Consider the following 24,845-nt stretch of genomic DNA (forward strand, 5'->3'; position numbering starts at 1 on the left):
ACAATCAAGATTTCACACAGTAGAAACTTCAAGCTGGTGTTACTTTTCGCTTATACATTTTTTGAGTTTGTAATATCTTATTGCAACTTTCAGCTTTATGGTTAACAATGGCTGCATGACGCACGAACATGTTATCAGCGCGGATGAACAAAAACAGAACAGACATAACTTCACGGGTATTGCTGGCACAGATATTGAAGATTACACAATGCATATTCGCGATTGCGAAATATCTCCGACATTCAACGCTCCGTATTTGGAGATGAGCGAAAACTATTCGTTGCGATCATTGGCATAGCTGATCGTGTGCAGTTATATCATCTGGAGAACATATAGGGAACCGAAAATATATATGTAAGACATTTGTTTACGCAATTCAGTGGCGAAAGAGCCTAAGGACAATTGATAAAGCGGTGCCCACACACACTAATGAGAGTAGAGAAAGAAACACGAAACACGCGTCATAAACACGCACACATGCTCTTATGGCAATGCAATAAACAGCGTCTCAAGAAACCAAAATTGGGCTCAGAAATAAGTTGGGGCGGCGGGTAGCCGCACTCACGCAGCCTTCTACAGGTAGAGACCGTAATTGGCCATCTGTGTTTTCCCACACGTGGTCGGGCGCGCGTTCATTTTAGAAAGGCCCAGCAACACCGCAGGGGTGGTTCTTACGGCGTGTGTTCGTTGTACGGATTACGTAGTTGATTACAAACCGCCGTGGATCTACGGTTATGTTTAGGAGATTCAATGATGCTGAACAGGCGGCGGTACGTAACGTGTTTGGAAATACTGGATGTGAAGTTGTGAAGGACACATCTAGAGACCTCGTGAACGTTACATTGCAGACTGCTGTCAATCCTTGTCGACACTAATTCGAAACTGATCTCTATAATGTTTACCCTGAATACAAAATCAGATTCTTGCAGAACTGTGTGGAAATCATAATCTCGCCTTCAGAGTTCGAGAAAAACTTTTGTCGGCACAGATGACAAAACGAAACGCAACCATTAAGCGGGTTTCCAATGCTGCAGCATAAGACAGGAAAACGCAGGATGCTGCATCAGCAGGGCCATCTGACATCACCTTGTCACATTTTGGTCTCCGCGTTTTCGTTTTGTAAATTTTTAGAAAAGGTTACGGCCTAAGTAAAAAGTTCGCTTGCTAGTCACTTAAGTTTAAGTCTTTCTTTTCACAGTGCAGCTAACATCAAACTTGGTACACTTGTTGCTGAGAAAGTCGAGTTCCCCTTTCCCATGTAGTTAGACAGAGGCCGGCCCCCAAGCCAAAGCTAAATCTTACGAGCAGACTTAGAAAGCGGTTATGCCCGGGAGCTTTCTTCGGGTCCAAGGAGGAGAATATAGAGGTATAAGTTGGAGATGGAAGCTGAAAGTCTGTTCCATGCAAATATCTAAAGAAATTAAAAGGAGTAGCGGCAGATAATCCTGCACGTGTTAATACAGCCACATGACATGCATGCAGCTTGTTAACTCCTTTTATTTCACCTATTGAAAGTTTTTTTTTATATTTTAGGAACAGCTGGCGTAAAATTGCCAATTATACGTAGACTGTTTGTTTCCTACGTGTATTCTTTTGCATTTTGTGCTATTAGCTAGTCGGAAAATACTATGCTTGAAAACGTGTTGGAGGTCAAGTAGCATAGGACTGGTGAGTGAGATGAAAGTAAAGAGCGTTTAGCGAACCTGTCATCGTGTTTTCAGGAAGGGGGAGTAAGCCCGAACGCTTGCTTGCTGATTAAATTATAGAACTGCATGCTTTTTAAATTCAGTTTCTATTGCACGAGCAGTGGCACATTTATTTTCAACACTTTATTTAAAGTGGCACTGTATACCTTTGCGTGATGCCGGCAAGGGTGGCACGTGAATCAGTCAGATAAATATTAAAGTGGCTCATAATGAAATACGTGGGGCCAGTGAATAGAGGATATCACAGAAAGTATTGTTTACAGAAAATACCTGTACACAATTTCAAACTCATTAGATTTATATGTATGTCATGTAAATAAGGCCATAATTAGCCATGTTAGCGTGAATAACTGTCGAAATGAAAAAAGTACATGCTACAACTGTATTGATCGTGTCTGTGTTGTTGAGTGCACAGCACGAGTTACTACAATTACATATAGTTAATAGAAATTATAGAGTACCTAGAAATAGTTAGATGTATATGTATACTTATATTGCATTTATTGATTTTTTTTAATTCCTTCAGACGCAAGGATGGTTTCGTGTGACAAGGCTCAAGAGCTGAAATCCTCTGCCTGACCTAGGCCCTGCCACACATACATTGCACAACGGATAGGTGGCTTATAGAAAAACAAGAAACACGATTCACTTTTGCGATTGACTCGACACCGAGTACGCAATGCAAGCAGTTATGCAAACAAAAGCTAAGCAAACATTCTATTCTGCACCGTTCGCCGCCCCCGCCGTCAAAATGTTTGCTGAGAAAATGGTGTGTCCGCTTGCATGACTGTTGCCACAGTTCTTGCCGCGCAGTACTTAAAGGTCAAGATTGAACGTGAGCTGAAGTAACAAGGAAAACACGCGAGGTGTATAACCTGCGCCCTTTTCCATCGCTTATGAATAAGAAGTTTTGATTACGTCCCGTCTGTCCGTTCATTATGTTATCCTACTTTTCCCTACGCCAGAAGTCTGTGTTCAGGGTCATATATCGCCTTTGCGCTTGTTAAGAAGCAACCCTTACTCACATATTTGGAGAGATACAGAAAAAAGAAGAAAAGTATTGGTGCAATGAACATGAAATTACCTGCGAACTGCAGCTGGGCACGTGCTTCTGATGAAATCCCACCTACGTACAACATTGCTCAAAGTGCGGTGCTTTCGGCCGGCGAACTTTCTCGCTATGACGAAAGCGCCGATAATGAGCTGCGCAGCGGTATGCGACGTTCATCAACACAGGAGGGCGGCCCGGAGCGTTGCCTGCTATTCCAGAAGCGGCAACACACGGCAATAGGAACCTGCGGAGCTTTTAGTTGTGCAAAAGGTCAACCATGTAAATAAAGCACGTGAGTCCCACTGCTTTCGCAGATGTGTGAAGCTGGGTTGCAGAATAGACACCGGCAAATGCTACGCCAAGTAGAAACTTCAAACACTCTGTGTTTCACCAGTCACCAGGCATACTGATAATCGGTACTGATTATGTAGGTGCTGTCAGGAAACTGGCGCGTGGTGACCCTATCCACTCCCATTACAAAACACATATCCGCATGCTTCAACGTTGTTGCTGTTCCATTGATTCAATGGTATGCTGGAATGGTGCACGTAACAAAAGTGAATCTGCTCACCCGAAAAACACTTCGGGCACACAGCATATTGCCGGGACTGAAAACATCATGTGCCAAGCAGCCGTTTCAGCATTCAACCAGCAACAAAAGGCAACCCAGATGTCTATAAACGGCGTCTAGCCAATCACCTAACCTATCCATGGGCAACTGTCGTACGACTATCCCAGACGAACGCATTACCCGCCCTTGCACTCACCCAAACGCATTAGCCGCGCTTTCATGCTTTGAGCTAATTCGTAACTTTGCCACTGATAAATCTCCAGAGTGTAACCACCAACCACTGAGATGCAGTTGAAATACTCCGGGCATATTATATGTGCCTGCCCCACTTCCCAAGTTTAGACCTGCCCCGTTCTTCCAACGGGCTACCAACGGGCTACCTTCTTCCAACGGGTTGCTAACATAAGTCGCTGACTATAGTCCTCGTTGGTCGAGGAGGACTTCTTAATCGCTTCAAGGGCCAACACGAACACAAGGCGTTATCGTAGTGGATAAGTTGCGAAGAATGACTTCCAGGGCGATGCAGCGGTGAGACCCTGGCCTAGTAAGGACCTCCTTGCTCAGTAAATGAAATAAACACTACCTTTTTTGTATTCTGTGGAGCGTTCGTCAGGCTTGGGAAAATTTATTTTCGTGCGCCACCGTTATTGGCTTACGAAGGGCTACTCGTGAACCTTTCGACGAAGCAAACTCGCTTCAATCCCACATAAGTGAAAAAGGTTCCTCGGTGAGCTTCTGCATCTTCTGCTCACTGTGCTTGGAAACACGCCTTGTGTGAACGTAAAGGTGCTACAGCTCCTAACAGGCCAAAATTTATTATGTTATCGTTCCTTGAACATTACTGAAAAACTTCCAAACTCTTAGCACTGCAGCAAATGAAAAAAAAAAGATTTAGCGTTGTGGATGACAGACAAGCAGTAGGATTTGGGAAGCGAAGAGAGCAGCCGATAATAGGAAAGGCAATTTGGCGTAGCTTCTCCTTAGTGCCCGAGGCAGGAACTGTGGACAAGGGTCGACAAGGGAAGAATCGAAGAGTCAAGAACGGCTGGTCTTATAGAATGACCAGAGCACTGAAAGGTCGACAGTTCTTGCATCCTGGGGGTAAATGTCAAGAGGAGCAATTACTTTTTTTTACTCATGTTATGTATTAGTTTTTGGCTTCTCCTACTCTCTTTCTTCCCATTGCTCATTACAAAGCTACATGCGCTAGGCGCATACGAGAGCGAGTGATAATAGGCGGCAAATTAGCTGTCGCATGGAGGCTTTCTGAACGACAGCTGCCGCCTTAGAAGAGATCAGAAAAGCAGGTTCACTCCGGTTGCTCAGAGCAATTTGGTGTCCAAGAATCTTTCTAATATATACGGGCAAATGAGTCTTTCGCTTTTCTTGAATGAGCAGAAAAGTTCGTATCAAACCGGGCGATTATAATTACTGGCAAGAGTTGCCGGGGGGTGATCGAAGGCAGTTTTACTAGTTTCAGAGGAAGTCATGGTTCTGGAATTTCTATATATATGCATCCTGTCTATGTACATGGGAACGTAGAAAGCGTTTTTTCTCGGCCTCTAAAGCACCGATATTGATGAGGTGTGTTGCATTTGAAAGAAAGTGTTAAAGTCTAACTACTGTTAACACAACATTTAATTGACGCGGCCATTTTCTTAAATCCTTAAAAACCGCAAACGTTTACACAACTCTACTATCAAGTATCCGACTCCGTAATTCGTGAACATAATATGATATCGCAATGTTGTAAACAGCACCTAATAACACATCTAAAGTGGACAAAATTGATGTATTGTACACCACTCTCATATATAGCCCTAGTTTGTGAAACGGACCTTTGTGAAATCCTTGTAAACACCCTAACGATTCACCGTAAGCAGCAAATTTAATTTATCTGCTTTCGGTGTCCTAATGAATGCAGTTAGATCTTAATGCTTCAATTTTCAACTGCGAAGCTGTTTAAGCTAGCCGTAAAAAGTATGGTGTTTCACAGAAAGCATGCCGCGCCGTAGCCTCGGCAACCAGCGATGCCGCAGCAGCTAGAACACCTGGCGCAACCTGCCACCTCTGTACTGCGCATGCGCCGACAGCGAAGGCGTTTCCCGCGTTCGCGCCGGGGAAACGTGGGCGGCGTTGGCAGCAGTACGGTGGCTAGAGCAGCAGCTTGGCAGCAGCTCGGAGACACTGCGCGCAACGGTTTCCGCCGCCGCGCCGAGATCTGCGCATGCGCCGTGATGACGATTGTATCTGCGCATGCGCTGATCTTGAGGCAACAGCTATGTAAGCGTGTGCGCGGCGGCGCTCGATCAATAGAAGCCGTGGGACGGCCAAAGATAGTTCGTACTCCCGAAGAGGAGACCGTGCTTCGCGATAAATTCCGGAAAATGCTGAGGATGCCTTGGTAGTGCTTAGCTCAGCTCAAAAGTCAGGACTAGCTAGGAACATCAGAACATCAGCTGCGCTGTCTCTTTAGCATTGCGCCTCCAGTGCAAGCTACGCTATGTTTTAACCAATTTTTTGGCAATTTTCGCATAAGAATTCAGGACATAAATTCTGCTTGCTAGAGTCACTAGCATTTACCTTCTGTCTCCAATGCAGCAAGTTTCATCCAACTCGGTCTGGTGGTTCTTTGCGATGGGATTGCCTATGGGATTGCATTTAGCACGATAAGGAGAGCTACTGGAATGGCAATAATGCGAAATAACAATTTGGTTATGTGAACTGACTTCTTCCGGGTTAACCATTTTTTAGAGGAACTTCACTTATTTAGAGCTGTCCCATGCGCACAAGGTGTTTCTGCACATTGAAAAAAAAAAGACTTGTGTATAAGCACAAGCAGCACCAATGTAAGGCTACCCATGTTTTACTATTCGAATAGATTACGAAGGCAATACTGTCATCCTTAGGATAGTTACGGATGAATTAGTAAGACAGACAGACCCTGCTTGTGCGACTATTCACAAAGTTCAGATGAACGAATAAGAAATGTTGGCTAGTAAACGCTTAGTCATGCAGATTGAAATAATAGCGCTTTTCTAAAAGTCAGCTAATAACCATGTCATCTCCGCTTACCAGAAATCATGATACAGAATCAAACCAGTTCTCCCTTATTAGCCTTCAACAGTCTGCCGCAACTGCATCGCCTTTCCAGTTGGCTTGATTCCGCGGCGCTGGATAAATGCGCGGAAAGCTAACTAGCACACCAATATGTCTCATAGGATATTGTCACCTGTACTTACCCCATTTAACCCGCTAACAGCTTAACGTTATCGCTGGAACGTTAATGATTTGGAATTTGACTCGAATGTTATCGTTGATTCTATCTGTTGTCCTTGTTCTCGCCGGACCTCGTGTAGCCAGATTACTTGCGCGACGCGAACAATGTAGTAGATTCTAAATAGCACGCGAGCACAAGGTGATTAAGCTGGAACCTTCGAGGAGTCACGTATAAAAGCTGACGTGCTTGAACCGTCGATCAGGGGTGCTATGCAGGATGCGCCGAGTTTCTCGTTCGCCCGAGTTTTACCCGAGTTTGCTCGATGGCAGTCTGTGAACGGAGATAGCAAGGAACGTGCAATAACAGCAGGCAAAAAAATTGCCCGCCAATCCACCCTGTGAAGGTGGTTGGAAAGCGAAGCTTTTTACGCCACCCTCACGGTGACTGCGGCGCACTTGATATTTCACACACTACAACGTAACTTTAACAACCGCCTTTATTATTATTTACTTCACAACAATGTTCACTACTGCTTTATGATCGGTGTAATATACACTCAAATTTTCAGTTTTCACTGTAGTTACATTCTTTGCCAAGGTTAAATCAATGCACGTTCCGCGAATGGTGGTTGGTTGTTTTGCATTGGTGAAGCACACGAGTGCTAACTCTTCCAAGACGAAATGGAAGGGTTTCGAATGACGTCAACCCTCTTTCAAGCAGCTGCATAAGCTTTGCAACAGCTGCAATCTAATCTTACGGACCGCGCCGAGCCTGTTTCCGTTGTTTTCCCGCAGCCCTTATCATCCATCATGTTGGCTCATCACTTTGAAGCTTGTTTTTGTGGTTTTTCTTGCGAAAACGAGTGCTTAGTTGTAGGCTGAATGCCTGAATTCAAGTAAGCTATACTGATATACCTGCAATTGTTAGCGGTTCGTCGGGATCGTTTTTTGCTTACAACGACGGACACGACAGAACCCTTGGCTGGTAGAGGTACAAAGCTTCGCTTTAAAAGAAATGTCGAGATAAAGCCGCGTATGACAACATGAGCGCACCCTGCGCGGCACAGTGCTTCCGCGCTTCAAGCACAGAGGACTGCGCAACAAAACGCGCCAGCGCCACGTATTGTTATCAACGTATTATCGCAAATTAGCAATACCGTCACTGTCCCGCTGTCTATCTGCACACTTGGCGTGAGCCGCTTGCCACGCCTTTCTCGGGTGCTCAAGGGCGTGCCTCCTCTTTCGAGCATTATCTTTCTATCGTCCGGCGAATGCGAACAGGGCACATGCGGTGCATTCTTGCACCTACACTTTCCCTCAATCGAATACATTTAAATACAGCAAATAAAATAACAAACATTTTATGTCTTAAAGTATCGGTTTTTCGTTTTCAATGCTATAAATTTGTGATGACGAACGGAAATCGAGTGAATTATTAAATTTTGTATTTTTTTGCCGTGAGTGGCGACAGTGAGGCGAAAGCTTACAAGCGGAAACATTCTAAAGGGTCGCACTCGCACGCACGAGGGAGTTCATATACGGGGAGCAGTCGCCATCGATGCGATAATGACGCATAAAGTAAGTCACGACAATGATCTTTGCATTCCCTGTCTGTTAGGGGAATGGCAACGCAGCGCTGCGACATGGCTGTTCACCGCATGTGCTTTCACTGAGGCGGCTATTAAGGCCACCGTTTTACCAACTGAAACGACACTCTAGCCATAGAGACGGGGGCAACGGCTGTCGCTGCAAATTGCTGTGCCGTATTGTAGGGTCCGTAGTGACGCAGCACAGTGAAAATTCACCAGTTTATCTGCGTGCGCGAAGTCTCCACGATGCATTGCAAAGCGATGCCTCGCTTGTCACCGCTTGACCAGTGAAGGTGCCTCCATGCGCATGTACTCAGAATTTGAGTGTGTTGTTCACTCCAATGTGCTTGCCGATTGCCTCTGCTGCTGAGCAAACAGCGATCGCAGATGTATATCGTAATGACAGCGCAGTTATCGCATTTTGACGGGTGAGGGCTCTTGTGTGCAGTTAGAAAATTGGACTTCGAACGCAGGACGGTGTTGCAATTGTTTAGTGTATCGTGCTTCTGATGAAAAAATGCCATCGCACTGGGTGCGTTTGCGCTGACCGCTGACCGTGTTTGCACACTGCAGGTCCGATACATCACTGATGACAGAGCAGCCATCTCAAATGACAGCTGCGATACGTTGTCGTTGGAAAACACTACGTACTGCTCAGAATCGTCGTCCACCGCTGCGCTTGGGCACCTTGCAAGCAGCTACAGTGACCTGCCGATAATTATTTGCTGTGCGCTACATCGCCACAATGCAGGCAACAAACCTTGTTGTGGGGCCATCACAGCCCAAGAAGATATATGCATAAGCCCGCGAAAGTCAACGCTTTTTTTTATAGCGGTGCTCAGTACATCATCGATGACAGTGCGTTGTGCGTGTTTTATTTCGCCGGTCAAGATTGTTAACGCCTCTCAGTTCCGCACGACGTCGCTGTTGCCGAAAAATAAGTTGGGCGTGGCCCAACCGTGATGGGCGCGCACAAGAGTTACATGCCTCGCGCGGGGCGTGACCTATGGTTTTGATTGACAGGCGAACTCGTGCTAAACTCGTACGTCACGGAACCCCCCTCGAGTTGAACTCGTGAACATGGCGGCGGCAGCAGCAGCCTGTGTCATCGCATCCAGCGGTAGTAAGCGTCAATATGACCGTCTGGACCTGTTCACCTACATGACCGACGTAGAGTTTTGCGTCATTTTTGCCGTTTCAAAACGTCAGTGCGCTGGCTGTGTGACGTGTTAGGCGAAGGCCCTCGTCTGCAGAGACAGCGTGGCGGGCAAATTGTGCTTTCCGAGCGCAGAGTGGTGCGACTAGGCTGCGGAGGAAAAGTTCGTCCGATCGCTTCAGCTCTCTCTTGTTCAAGCACTGCTCGTCCACCGCGCCCCAGCCCCAGGCCAAGTCCGGCGTCGTCATCGGAGTACTGGGGCACCTGCGAGCACCTGGGATTCAACCCGGACCAACCAATCTGCGCAGGCGAAGCGCTCACATTATTTTGGAAGGCTCAGAATGGACGCCGGGCTGCATTCCGGTGCCACAGCTGCAGAAATCAGTTTTTGCAGTTACACGGTACCACTGCACTGCACGGGCAGAGAGGCGAAGGAAGTTACTTCCCAACACGGACCCCCTCGGCCGTCCGAACGACCACCTCTCGAGGCGGCAAATGATTTGGCTCACGTACTGCCTGAGCCAAAGCGTAGACATTTGGCTGTTGAAGGAGATGGCCGGCGACTTGTTTCCTCTATCGGAGCACGCCATCGCCGACTGGAGGAACTACCCCCTTAAGTTCGCGAGGGCCAAGCTGATGGCGCAACCTCCACTCGGTGTCCCCGGGGAGATAGCGCAAATTGACGAGTGCCTTCTTCGCGGCGAGAAAAAGTACAATCGAGGCCGCCTAATTCGGGCGACAACTTTCCGCTGAGCCGCCAAAATTACGGCAGTGTTAAAGATGGTGGCCCATGGGTCTTCGGCATGTTCTGCGCGACCAGAGGGGTGCTGCGACTTTCAAGGTCGACCGACGAAAGGCGGCGATGCTAGGCGCCATTATTGCAGCCAATGTTCAACTGGGGACCATTATTCATAGTGACTAATTGGCCGCATACAAATATATATCACAAATTTAGTGTATGCTAACAGGGCTATGCCTCAATCTGCATTGGGAAATAATCAACCACAGCGTGAACTTTGCGGACCGCATCAAGGGCGTTCACACGCAAAAGAAATATAAAGTTATTGTCAAAAAGTAAAGCGCCACCTCGTCAGCGATGGGTACAGGGTAACTGCACCGATGCTCGAGTCCCACTTGGGATGGATGTGGTGGCACTCAACGGCCACGTGCGCTGCAAAGATCCTCTTTTGCGTTTGTTAGAAGCCATGGACCGCTCGGGCTACCCTTTATAAAGACTCTTTCCTGCGGTTGTTAGAAGCCATCGCTCGACGCTTGCCAGTATGAAGGTGCATCGCAAAGTAAAAGAAAATAAAGCGTAGTTTTCTGACCCTTGTATGAGTGCTTTCCGGCGTACCTGAGTGCTTACACGGTAAGCGCGCGGCAAACCACTTCTGCGCTAGCCGACGCTGACTTCGTCTCGCAGCCTTACTTTAGCGCGAGCAACGAGCGATCTGTTAAAAGCATAGTGTGAAAACAGGCGCACACCAATTTCTGCTCGGAAATGGGAGCGCAAGCAAGTAGCGAGCCGCACCAATCCAATCCAGAGGAAAGAGAAGAGCAACGAGTGATCTGTTAAAACCCCAGTGAGAAAACCAAGCGCACAAAAATCGGTGCTCGGAAATGCTAGCGCAAGTACGTAGCGAGCTGCGCCAATCCAATCCAAAGAAAAAAAAAGTGGAGGATGAGCGTCCCCTCTTGGTATAACGCGAAACGCATTATACTACAAATCAGTCTAATACACATTCAGTGTACATATTGTAAACTTTAAAATGCTTATAACCCACATTAATGTCACTAATATTATTGTACTAAATGCATTTATTTTATAACTTGCTTGTGCCTGTAATGCACTCGGTGGAACGACAAACAAGTGAAAGAAGGCACAACCAAGCACCTACCGTATGATCACGTGAGCCCCAGTTTGTCGACCGCCCATATGACAACGCCCAAGGGTTAATGGCCACCCAGAGTGAATCTAGATAAACCAATGAAGCTGGAGGCGTGCCGACGGACAAACTTTGTCTTGTTACCATTAGTTCTTTCATCTTGGGGCGTCGCCAGAGCTCGTGAAGATCCCGAGTTTCGCCAAACTCGGCGCATCCTGCATAGCACCCCAGGGCCCGAGTTCACAAACACTTCTTACGGTAGAATTTTTCGTAAGAAAGAATTTTAGCCAATCCGGATGCCAGACATATCATTAGCAGAGACGGCCAGCCAATGGCAAAGCGAACTCACGAAAGAAAAGCTTTGTGATTCTGGGGCGCTATAACGTAAAATGATTCCAAACGGCTTTGATTCCAAACTCATGACGTCAAATTTACGTAACCACCAACGCAAGCATCGGGCGGTGACCCACAGCGTTGTCTGAACTACCCAATCAAACACTCTCCTCGTTTATAGGAGGTCACTTTTGTTCGTTTTCAAAACCAATAACATTGTATACACTCAGCGATTTTGCTTATCTAATTGGCTGAGAAGAGGCGAGAAGCATGCTCTAGTGAAGAGGGTTTCGATGTGGCCGAGCCAGATCAGTGAAAATAGATAACCGCATGAAGAGGGTGGTGCCGGCTTCTCCGATTGGTCCGCTTCGCCTTACTTAGCTTGCGGTGGCTGGTCGAAAATTGCGGCGGCGTGCGACGGAAGAATAAGAATGCGGCTAAAACGGATCCTTAGCAAGGAAGAGTTGGCAGAGCGATGTCGTATGCATGTCGAAAGGGTTCGATAACGTTTTATTGCCACGCAAAAAGGTTTATCATGCGCAAATAAATACATGCTCACGGCAGGTGCGAGTAGCGAGGTCCTGAACGATCGGTGGGCAGCCATCTTCTATTCCTTTCGGAACGGGGCAGTCTCTGGCTATTCAGAAAAATTTTCAGTTTTGTTGGGCATAATAATGCTTTTTTTTTCGCGTACACGTCACTTTGACGTGGTAAGTTTTCGCGGTTTTGTGAGGTCGCGTGACAGACAGGCGAAGTGGGCGTAGCCAGAAAACATTCGACCAGTAGCAGAGGACTAATGCTGAAAAGGCGTCGAACCAGGAATGATTATTTATCTTTTGTGTGGTTTAATCATGCATAATCAGTGTGTACACGTTATATCAGATGGGGAGCTATCACGGTTTTCGTGACGTCGCGTGACAGACAGGCGAAGTTGGGAGTGGGCCGAAAATGTTTTGACCAAGCGTGGAGGCTGATTGCAGAAAGTGGAATCAAAACTGTTTGGAATCATTTTACGTTATAGCGCCCCTGGCCCAAGATTCCGACGGTCGACGAGTGTTCCCGCTGCTATCACTCTACTGCTTGCTTCGCTGGGCACAGGCTCGCATAATAAGCGGTTAGTTTCTTAACTTGCACTGTGCCACTCTGGCTGTTCACCGTGACTATAACGTGATGATATTCTGACAAGTATGTCCAAGTTGGTGGTAGTGTCAGTAGTTTTGCTAAGTAGAGATGCCTCGCGGAGGCGTCGCTTCCAACAGGGATTTGCGACACAGGGCGCAAAGCAAGTAATTAAGAATGTAATTAGTAGAAGTTTATCAATCTATTAGTTTAATATTGCAAGTTGTCGTGCAAATCTGGAGCGTCTTTCTTAAGTAATCCGCCGGAACAGGCCAAGTTGCAGTACATACCATGGACAATTTCTCGAAGAAGTTCTGCTATACGCACTATATGCTGCAGTTACGCTTGAATGGCTCAGAAAGAAATTCTGGTACTACGAAATCAAACCGAATAGCGACGAATACTCTGAGTGCATCATAATAGATAGACTAGTTACAAAGTTAGAAGCACTACCATTTGTATTCGCCTTTGAGAACATCGTAGATATAATCATACTTAAATTTCCGCTTATATAAAGGCGACCAAATAGTGCGATATGACGTAATAACTGGAAAGGCCAGGAGGATGCAAAATTGAAAATTTGCTAATTAGATTCTATCAGCTTTGTTATGACGTTAATAACACGTGGAAAAAATTACAAGCACATGAAACACATAATTTTGGGGTATTTACGCTGCGCTCGCATGGTGAGAGAAGTGAGCGAATGTAGTGAACGCAGTTGTGTGATGTCAATCTGTCGGGGTCCATTAGTACAGCACTTAAGAAGACCGGCACAGTCGGAATAACCGAAACTGCTTCATCAATGGCAGAACAGAGGCTGCTACACCGAACAAGTATAATAAGGTCTATCGTTACAGCTTCATGTGACTCATTACACGCTCGATATTCGTCGGCGACAGTTTGTTTCCGTGCCAGACTCCTGTCTCGCTTGCTTCGGCATCGGCCCACTGAACTGCCGGCAGGAGTAGTCAATAGAGGAAGGTATTACCGTATACATAATGCAGAACTATCGCTCTGGGTTAGCCGTTTTAGCCTCACGCACCTACACTTCACCCGTCCGAAGTCATAAGTGACCTCATAGTCAATATAGTGTATGTTTACGGACTATGCGCGTAACGTGTCCCTTAAGTTTTTGTCGGCGATTTAATATGCAGGGGCACCTGGGTCGATAAGCATGGTGACAGGACAGAAGCTTTCCCTACATGAATATTCAACACCTGCCTAAAGATAGACAATATTAACAAGATATAGAAAGACAAAGACGTCACCTGTTTTAATTTTATTCACGTGAATAAATAACCAGATGCTTGCACCAACAGATCGTGCCGGCTATTTGTTTTCAGATGTCTAACACGGAAGTGTATAATAAATTACGCAGTCTCGGAAAGATAAAAAGAACACAGTATAAAATCGCATTACGATAGCTCTTCCGAGCAGGAAATGTAACCATAGAGAAATAAATCTTAAAATTCCGTAAACTATAAAGGTACAGTTCTGATACGCAAAATGTGACAACAGAGATAAAGTGCATAAATTTTGAAACGTACAGATACATAGAATGCCATTTTTAACAGGCCAAAATGCACTTTTCCATGCTATCCAAGTATTTATACGCAACATTAGCTAGCTTCAAAAACCCGGCAAGAGAATCAAGTGCACGTTTCTGTTTCTAAAGAGTACCTTGCTTTACCATTCTCTATAAACGGCCATCAGAATGTTTGCTTACTGTCTAATTTGATGTTTAATAACGTGGCCTTTTTGCGAGAGCCGTCGGCCGCATGGATCTTCGGCGTGAAACTACAAAGGGTGATATATTGTTTTCCTCGTTCTTCCCGAACTGGACCGAGCTGCCCCGTTAAGCTTGGCGAATCACGTCTGGCTCTTTTGCGAAATCTCCACTATCGCGACCCCATCAAATAAAGAATACATAAAAACCTTTGGAATTGTTGAATACTAAGCAAGCGTTACCCTTCGATTGCCTCCCATTAACATCGGCAAGAATGATTGCACTATTTTAGTGAATCACTGCAGTAGTCAATTACACAGAGCACGTGAAGCGGAATATTGGAGAGGAACAAACGTCGTTAGGGTTGCCTGCGTTAAACGGCAGTTAACGAGGAACAATGGGCGAACAAATAGGTCGTGCGCGGCCGTGTGGGCAGCTAGTACAGCTGAATAATAATCATGTCCGAACAATTTATAGCGGCCGTTTGCGCCGTGCTGCAGTCAATGCGTTTTCGGCTTGCGTAGCTTGCCGCTGTCTGCGATAAATATCTGCCGTAAATTATGGAAGTGCGTATATTGCTTTTCAGGAGAGAACATTTTGGAAAGATCACAAACCAAAAATTTCTACCGGGAAAAATTGCAACCATGTGCGGACTAGGACCAGCAGATCCGCTTGTTTGCATAGAAACTCTCAAAGTTCACCGTTAGTATAGATTGCTCTGGTTTCTACGCAGCTCTGAATTTCCATGCATCGTTCGTGGGCTCAGATGCGGTCCGCGCTTAGCAGTGGGTGCCGAGAACGCAGTTACGAAAGCAAATGTGGCAATTGAGCGCATGCTTTATGCTAACGAGCCGCCTCTGGGCTCCTCTGGGTTACTACCGACCGGATTTAGTTGGGCTTCCGTTCGGTACACGTTATCTGTTATTGTGGCGAAAGAAAGGGGTCTTCCGACTAACATGTTTCGGCTCGTGTCATAGAATTGATCCCCAGGGAGTAATTTGTGCGACCGAGAACAGCCAGTCTGATATTCAGCCAGCGTCTGCCGCTGGTAGTACGGGTGGCATGTGCGTGCAACATACGACGCACTGATGAGCACCCCCAACCCACAAACACATGATTCACGTTCTATTTCGTAAAGGTGAGGATGCACTGTATAGGGTGCTTTATTATGCCTCAACGCTAACGGTCAAGGCTAAGTGCCTCGTGTCTAGTGCTAAGGAGATCAAAGCACTAGGCACGAGGGACTGGGTGGGCGTCCTGTCTCAGAGATTGAAAAAAAAAAGAATACACGAACAAGCTTTCTGATCAATACACTATAAGTACTCTCCTTTGAGTGTGTGTTTGTGAAGTGTAATGAATTGGTCCAAGCCGAAGGGTTCTGTCCTGCCGTGCCTTTCTATTTAAGCTAAGCAGTGAGGGCAGTGGGCATATATTGCCCATTAGAAAAGCTGACATAAAAAAGGCCACCAAAGCCCCTATTGCACTTCTTGAAGGCGACTGGGCTGTACAAACGCGTGTGACACTAGACATTCCTCGGTGAATGTGTTCACCATGCATTGCTTTTATTCTTTTTCTGACCTTTAGTACTGCTTCTTATCTATTCTTCTCCTTAGCCAAGTGTAGGGTAGCCAGCCGGGCACGTCCTTGGTTAACCTCCCTACCTTTCTCTCTTGGTTTTTTTCTCTCTCTATCTGATATGAAAGTGTGAAGGCCAGCCGTGGGAAGAGTGATGTCAGCTGTCTGCCATAATTAAAAAAAATGTAAAAAAAGCATTTTGCTTATCTCTCTGTTCACAGCGTTCACGCCTTGTTTTCTTCCAGTACGAATTACACTCAACCAATTACATAATCGGACCCTCTCGTGTTGCCTCTAATTGTGAACGGCGGACCCGCGGCGACCCAAACGTCAACATTTTGTTTCTTTCAACCTTGTAAAAGTGCTGCCTTTAGTTTGGTCGTCATAATATCAATAAAAAATGAATTATAGCGTTGGTAACGAATGGTGTGGTGAGCTGTATGTAAACTGCTCCACAACAGGCTAGTGGATGTTTTCGTCGTAAAGCTGCCTTTTTCAAGGCCTGCGAGAAAAAAATTGATTCGGCTACTTAAGCATGGGCCAACCTGTCTGAGGTATTTCCCGCGTGATAAGCAGTTTATTCTACCAAACCGTGGGCATTGTTCCCCTTGGCCTCCATTGGTTCACACTAGGATCCCGTCTGGGTTATGTACAGCGGACATATGTAAGCCCAGAAAAACACAGAACGGACTGCGTCTTCTGAGAACAACAAGCAATGAACTTTTTTTTTGTTTGCGGTTCCAACTGTCTGTTCTGTGTTTGTTTGGCCGCTGATTAAGAATATATGCCATCAGAATGAGACTCAGAATTTATTATTGAATGTTTCAGTAAAGTTGCAGGCATTTTGCATAGAGGAGATCCTATAGTGACAGAATGTATCGAAAGCTCCTGTACAGAACAATTGCGACAGTTAACAGGTGACAGGGGCAATGTATGGTCAATGAAGTATTACATTGAAATACAAAAAGGAAACAAAAATAAATACAGAATTCATTAAAGTGAATACCAAGGCTCCATTGTATATAACATTCTAGCAAAGGTGTTTGCTAGAATATACAGGGTGCCCCAGCTATCGCGCAGCACGATTTAAAGAAAAGAGGACCGGCGTTACGCCAAGTAAACCTAGTGCGTATTGTTTCCAGTACACTGGAGTAGCCGCCAGTAATTTTTTCGTTACTGAGCTTTAATTAGCTAATTGTAAATAATGATCTAACTCGAGAAGTACAGTTCTAATTATTAAAGTGCCACTGAGAAAATTGCAAAGCAACATGAAAAACTCCCAATATAGCTTTCTGTTGCTCAATACGTGCTACTAAAAGTGTTTTTTCGAGCGTGAAATAAGCCCGCGAATTCGCGCAAAGTGCCTCGAGCGGCCAGTCGCGCGGCAGTTCTGCGTGTATACACACTCAAGATACGTACCGATATGTATTGCTGATAAAGATTTCATATTTCATTCTGTGGAAAGTGTTATCTGTAAAACTGTCAGCTGAAATAGAAGTGAATTTTGCGACGCGTGTTCAGAACATATTTCTCGATGTACGGGATCACATCCCGGCCTTAACGCCCGCTTTTCGGTGGTGGCGAAACGCAAAAACGCCCTTATACCGTACATTTGGTGCACGTTAAGGAACCTCAGATGATCCAAATTAGTCCGGAGTCCCCCACTACGACGTGCCTGATAATCAGATAGTGGTTCTGGCACGTAAAAACCACAGATTTGTTTTTTTCATTTTGCCACCCTCAACGGGACAGTTGTCAGACAAGCTGACCAGCTAAGTTGCATTATATGCGTTCAGTCGTTGGGAGGAAAAACACTCGGAAGTGCTGAGTACTGAAGACGCTCCTTCTTTGATTAAAGGCTTGAGGTGACCGCATTGAGTGATGTTGTTGTCTGGTTATCCGTGGCACGAAATGTCTATAGCCCCCTCGCATTCTTAACGAAACCCGCTTTGGCGCTGGCGTTGCGCTGCTAAGCCTGAGGGCACGGAATCGAATCCCGACCCGGCTGCATTTCGGTGGGGGCGAAATGTAAACACACCCGTCTACTGTGCATGGGTGCACGTTAAAGTACCCCAGGTGTTCAAATTCTTCCCGAGTCCCTCACTACGGCGCGCCTCATAACCATATTGTAGTTTTGGCACGTAAAATCAGGAAATTTATTATTTTATCCTTAACCAGCACGATCCACGCATTCAAGCAAAGCCCTTACAACTAAAGTATGGCCGGGCTGCTTTGACCATGACATATGGACACTGGTGCAAATGTGTCTGATGGGCTGTGAACTATCAATATGTGCATATTGTCTCTACAGCGGAGGTGAGGTTATTGCAAGTTAAATAGTTCAAAGTGGTAACTTGACTTGTGCATAGGGGAAACTGCATATGGAGACACTGAAATTGAAATTGTTTATTTGCCATCCTGCACATATACAGAAAGGGGACTGTAGAAAAAAAGCTGTTCTTTAACAGCTTGACGTGTCTACAATCCCTTGTTTCTGCATGGAGGCAACATCACATATGCGTACATACATATACACATATATACATACATATATAGTAGTATACATATGCTTGACCAACATGTTTCTCACTCACACTTTCCTCACAGCGTCAATGAAACAAATGCCAAAACACAGATACATGACACAACCAGTTAATACATCGAAACCCTATACATCAGTTTGAGTTCCTTGGATGATGACGTAAAAAGATCAACTCGGACGGAATTACAATTTAGCAGTGTTGGCGTTATGTATTCAAGGCAATATTTCCCATAGTTTGAACGTGGTGCTGGTACTAGCCAATCGTCAAACTTTCTTGTAACGTAATTTGAAACTTTTCCCTGAAGTTGGGCTTGAGTCGTCGGTTTCTAATATTTCGATGGATTTCCAGTTTGTAGACATGACTCGGGCGATATATGTAGAGATTGTGAGCTGGGATCGCACCAGAATTACTAAAGAAATTTATTGTCGATGCTGCCGACATGGTATAGAGATCTAAACCCACACAATTAGTGCAGTACGACCAACTCCTCTTAAGCTATCCGCCGCTAATGCCATTTGTAATAACGTAGGGCATGCTGGCCAGTGCGTTAAACTGAGGTGACATAATGTTGACGTGATGCGTGTGAAAGCTTGCCTAATAAGAATGTCATACACATCGCACGCACTACGGGAACCAATTTTATGGGAAGCATTTTGCAGGTTGCGATTAATGCAGCATGATTTGGGGTTCTGAAAAGCGTTACCATCGGATATTTGTGTAACACGAGCAATTGCATGTTTAAGGGTGTTAAAAGATAGTTTTGCGTGGTTACACCCTCTATATAGCACGCATTCCTACTCAAAACACCACATAGTAAGGGCGCGCGTGAGAGTAAAAAACAATAAAAAGATTGATAGACATGAGGGTGCTGAATTAACGTTTTAAAATTTACATCCGTTGTTCCACTCTTTAAGCACCCTATATGCAGGGCATTCATATCCGCATCATATACATGGGGTGTTCAGGGTCACTCTATAGGATGTTGTTACAGAGATTAGTGTGTTCGCTTATGTTGGAACAGCTACAAGGAAGTTAGGGATAGGTATCGAGCATAACAAACCTTTTTCTGCTATGCAAGATGCGATCAGGCATGCAAGAATATTTTTTACATGAAGCAGCTTTATGGTGCGAGTAAAACAACTTACATTTTAGAAATGAGTAGTTTGTATGACAGATGGTAATCACATTACAGGATATTTTTTCATGCCAGCACATTTATTACGTATACAGTTATTTTATTGCGAAATCAATTATATGGACACTCCAGGCGCATTTCTGCCGTCGTCGTCGCCGGTGCCGTGAGATTCGGTATAAAGTCCGACGGCGCGCGCTGTATGTAGAGTGAAACCGTGTGAAAGGAGCAGGCGAACGCCGCTCCCCTCGCAGGGAGGAAAGCGGCCATGACGCGCGAGGCACCCAACTTCACGAGCCATCGGGGGAGGGGAGGAAGGGGGGGGGCGGCATTCTACTCCGGCTGCAACTGCGTATGTGGCGACTGCGCGCGGTCGCGCGGCCCTATCTTGAGAGCGAACTGCGTTGGGGGCACAGTCTAGGTGTGTCGGCGGCTTGTAGCTTTGTGCGTACTGTGCGTGCTCGGCGCTCAGATTGCGTTGAAGCGTTAGACAACATGGTCAGTTCGCTCGCTGCTGCTGCTGCCGCGTTTCCTCACGTCAGCGTTTTCACAGCGAGTGGTCGCTGTCATTGAATGCGATGTGTTCAGGCTTGCTGTGCGCGCTGACACCATGATTGTTAATTTAGTTAGCAAGCGAATGTTTGCAAGTTTATACGGCCGATTGATGTACTATCATGACTGTTATGTAATATTGTCACCCAGCTAGTACAGCTAGAATAGTTGCCGAAAACACAGCGCAAAAAAAAACACAGACACGAGAGAGCGACACACGTGTCGCTCTCTCGTGTCCGTGTTTTTTTTTGCGCTGTGTTTTCGGCAATGAATCACCAACACGCCCAAGCTTCCACGCTAGAATAGTTGACCAGCAACAGATAGGTAAGAAACACGCCAGCCTTTAATAATAGCTGGACCTCGGAGAGCGCGCGCGAAACCACCAACTTCGTCGTTGTCGCCTCAAGGGGCCAGTGTCACACGTGCCAACTTATTTCGCTTTAATATCATGTAATTGCTAGCGTCCCCTACACTTCACTTCACTCTTACATAATAAACGCCTCTTCTAAGAAGAGAGAGGCCAGTTCACGATCACCGCTCAACATGGCGTGTGTTGTCTCTCGTCCAACCTTTTCATAATCTAAGGCCATTCAGATGTAACTATTACTTCGTACGGCTCTCTACGAATTTGATATAGCAATCGATGCTTCTCCTTTCGGGAGAAACTGCGACATTTTTTCATATGCCACACAAAATTTACCACGTTGCTTTAATACTGCGGCATTGCACCGAATTATGAATCGCCAATGTGGGCAACTATATGATGTTTTGACTACTTATGACAAACTGTAGCATTACCAAAAGTTGTGCTGGGCGTGGCTAGTCCTGAAGTTCGAAGAAAACTTCGTGGAGCACTCCGAACAAATTTTATGAACGGCTATCCTTATAAAAAGTTGTCGCAGTTTCACCCGAAAGGCGAAGCATCAATTGCGATAGCAAATTTGTAGAGAGCTATACGGAATAAGGATAGCAGTTTTATCAGCTGTTCAAAGTTGGACATGCAGCAGCACCGGCAACACACAGAACTGTTGTCGACGCCGTCGGCGTTTTGCCCGCGTTCGCACAAAACGCGCGCGGCGTTGGTGACTGTTGCAGGAGCCTCTGGGGGCGGCTCGGATGTTTTCGACGAGATCAGAACGGGACACTCGTCGAGCAGCGTCGGAAGTCTTTGCCAGCTTCTTTGAAGACTTTGCCCCCTCCCCCCCCCTCCCCCCACGGCCTTTCGCGTGTCTGAAGAAGTCGCGTTTGCTCTACATTACAGTGTACTAGAATAGGCTCTTCTAGTACACTGTACTCTACATATATGGTAATTGTAAAGGAAGAAAGAGACGCTTAATTCTGCAGCTTCTAAGGGAGCACGGCGCAGAACGCGCGTTTGTTCTCCGCCGTGCGTTCACTCCCCGTGAAAGCGCGCGTCCCTCGCGCCCTTTCACTCGCACACACAGCGTTCGGCGGCGCGCGCGGCGACGATTTTATCTCCATTGACGTCCTACGGAACCTCACGGCGACGGCGACGGCGACGCCAACGGCAGAAATCTGCTTTGGAGTGTCCATATAATTGCTATCGCAATAAAAAGGCCTCCCGTGTCTCCTGTATGAAGTAGTCGATGGAGGGCCTGTCTTCGACGTGCAGTTCCCTGGTTGAAATTCACATCCGTGCATTTCTTCGGCAAATTACCCAAAAATGAACTACTGAAACTTGCCTATAAATAAGTGCACACTGTGCAAGATTGGGCAAGAATTGACCCATATCCAGTGGCCAATATACATGGCACATTCCCAGTGGCCAAAGAAGGGGGTTGCACAAGTATAAAAAGATGTAAGCCATTCAAAAAAGCCAATCAAATCACAATGCTTTTCGTTTTTAAGTGATCTTTAGCATAAGCCGGTCGCCTTTGTTAGTAATATTCCAAAAATCAGGATTACTTGAGATTTGCCCTCGCGAACAATTGTAGCACAAGAGAACTTGGTAAATAAGGGCCCAGTTGATCATCATTCTAATAAGCAGAGAGGCGTGCTTTTGAGATTTCCATGAATTACCATTATATTTGCAAGCTTTATGTCATTTTTTTTCATTATGCAGGAACAGCGTTTTGATCCCTGGCGCTACATTGAAGTACGAAAGTAAAACATACCACACGACCCGACGTACGAAGACCGCGAGGACTGCTCGGTATCGATCGCAAGGACGCTTCGCATTAAAAAAGGTTGTGCGTAAATGCGGCCAATACTGAACGGTGAGAAAATTAACCGAATGACGAGGAAGGAGTCGTGTTGCATAATTATCCGACATTGGCCTGAAAATTACGGAATGAAAAAGGACACCACGAGGGGCCGAAATTCTGCTGGGGATATGTCGTTAAGAACGTCGATAATTCAATAATGAAAGAACTGTGAGATAAAGGTCGGCTCTTTCAGTTTGGGTGAAGAGTATCTTAATAACGTTGCTGATCGATAAGAAGGGTTGTTACCGTTGGTTTCGAGAGGAAATATTAACGGCTATCAGAGAAACCATAAATTATTACGGCAAGAACGTCTAAAAGCACGGTTTGAATTCAAACGCAACACAGGCCTGACAGCACGTATATATAGCAAATTAAACGTTCTGCATTAAGTCAAGTCTTCATAGCAATTATTAAAAAGAGTAGGCTACTGGTTTGGGCGAGTTATTAGCATTCTATGATGGTAGTCCTTTGCGCACAAACTAGGGGACAGTGAAAAGAGACGAGGCAGATACAAGCGCAAAGTTTTCACTCAATATTTATCAGCTAAAAGTGTGAAACTTTATACACAGATGACGTAGGTGATGTGCATCCGGTTTGTACCAAAAGAAAGACAACAACAACAACAACGAAGAACCTTTAAGCAACCGAGACTATTTGTAAGAACGATGACACGTGGGGCACGGTGGCTGCCAGGCACCGCAACAAGATGACAAGAAAAATTCTTAGACAGCAGAGGGTAATCGTCTGGGGATCAAATGTATCAGTGCTGCCTCCGCGTCTTGAAACTTTCATTTGTTGGACCATACTGAACACGAAAAGACTCTATGGTGCTTTGCCGCACATGCCATCGCTCCTACTAATTGATTTGTTTGTTTAAAATGTGCGTTGTTGTTTTTATGTTTATTTTGTTACCAACCGAAAACGCGTCGTACCTCGTCTGCGTAGAAAATTTCGCCCTGTTCGCCAATAAAAATGCTACGCGGAATTCCGCCGGGTTGCGGCGGGCTAGGGAGCATAAAGTTTTTATTAAAAACAAACTTTAAGCACGTATACATATGCATTGTAATTGCGGAAATATGAGGCGAGGTTTTCAAGTATCAGCATTCTTGGTAAGAGCAACTATGCTTTAGCACGTTGAATTATGGAGGCTTGACACAGAAGAAGAAAAACACATTGATATATAATGTCTATTGGTGTTTTGTGGCTAAAGCGCCCTTAGGCGTTGATGCACCCACGCTGACGCCTGGTGGCACGTCTCCTCCATCACGACTACCAACGTCGATGACCATGAGCAGCCGTCGTGCATATGGAAGCTGCACTACGCTGCACACGCTAGCACAACGCGAAAGACGAAGCACGTAACTGACACACTAATACAACGCGCAAGACAAAGCACGTAACTGAATCGTCACCGAGTCAAATCAGCGCGTACAGCGCGTCGTAATTGCAGCCTCCGCGATCAACTTCAGAAACATTTTCAGAGCTAATTGCGGAGGCCACGCTCCGCTGTGCTGAGTACGGTGAACGCCACCGTTGGTAGTGCTTCTTGATGCCAGCGTCCCTTCGAATGCTGGCATCGAGGCGTCGTAGTGCTGAGACCACCGAAGCGTTCACTGTCGGTGCGCGTTAGTGTCATAATGCAGTACTTCTCTTTTCTGCTCGTAGGCGGCGGCACCGCCCCGAGCAAGAGCGCGGGTACACGGAGGAGTGTTAGATATATAAGGCGCGTCTGTGTAGCTCTCTGCAAATGCGTTTGTGGCGCAATGGGTTAAACGCTCAGCAAAGAGAGATTTGTGTCATGATACGTCTGTAGTTGCGCGCTGGTCTGAATATGAATTTTTTCATTGTTTCCAAAATTAGTGCTGTGTCTCAAGATATTCCATCTGGCATGGTGCGATGCGCGGAAATATAAAGACATGCTCGGCAAGGCTTTATATTACGCACTTGTAGTGAGAAATGAATTAATTCCGGGGTTTTACGTGTAAAAACCATGGTTTGATTATGAGGCACGCTGTATGGGGAACACCGGATTAATTCTGACCACCAGAGGATCTTTAACGTGCCCCCAATGCACGGGACATGGGCGTTTTTGCATTTCACCACAATATAAATGCGGCCGCCACGGCCAACATTTGATTCCGCGAGCTCGTGCTTAGTAGCCCGACACCATGACCTCTAAGCCACCGTGGCGGGTCTTGTTCTGAGAATAAAGTTAATTGCGGGTGACGCCCTGGCCTAAATGTCGGTATTTTTTCCTCTGAAGCTATGCATCTAATTCACTTTAAGTACCCCTCACCAAGTTAACAAAAATAACAAATAAACATGGATCTTCTTACTTGTATGTAGGACCCAGGTAATGTTCTTCAGGGTGTTGAGAAACCGCCAGTGATTTTCTCGTCTTTGATAACTAATTATTTATTTACAGGTAATTATCCAACTGTTTAATCTTTATCTGACACAGT

Source organism: Dermacentor silvarum, chromosome 3 (genome assembly GCF_013339745.2).
Source record: "Dermacentor silvarum isolate Dsil-2018 chromosome 3, BIME_Dsil_1.4, whole genome shotgun sequence".
Taxonomy (NCBI): domain Eukaryota; kingdom Metazoa; phylum Arthropoda; class Arachnida; order Ixodida; family Ixodidae; genus Dermacentor; species Dermacentor silvarum.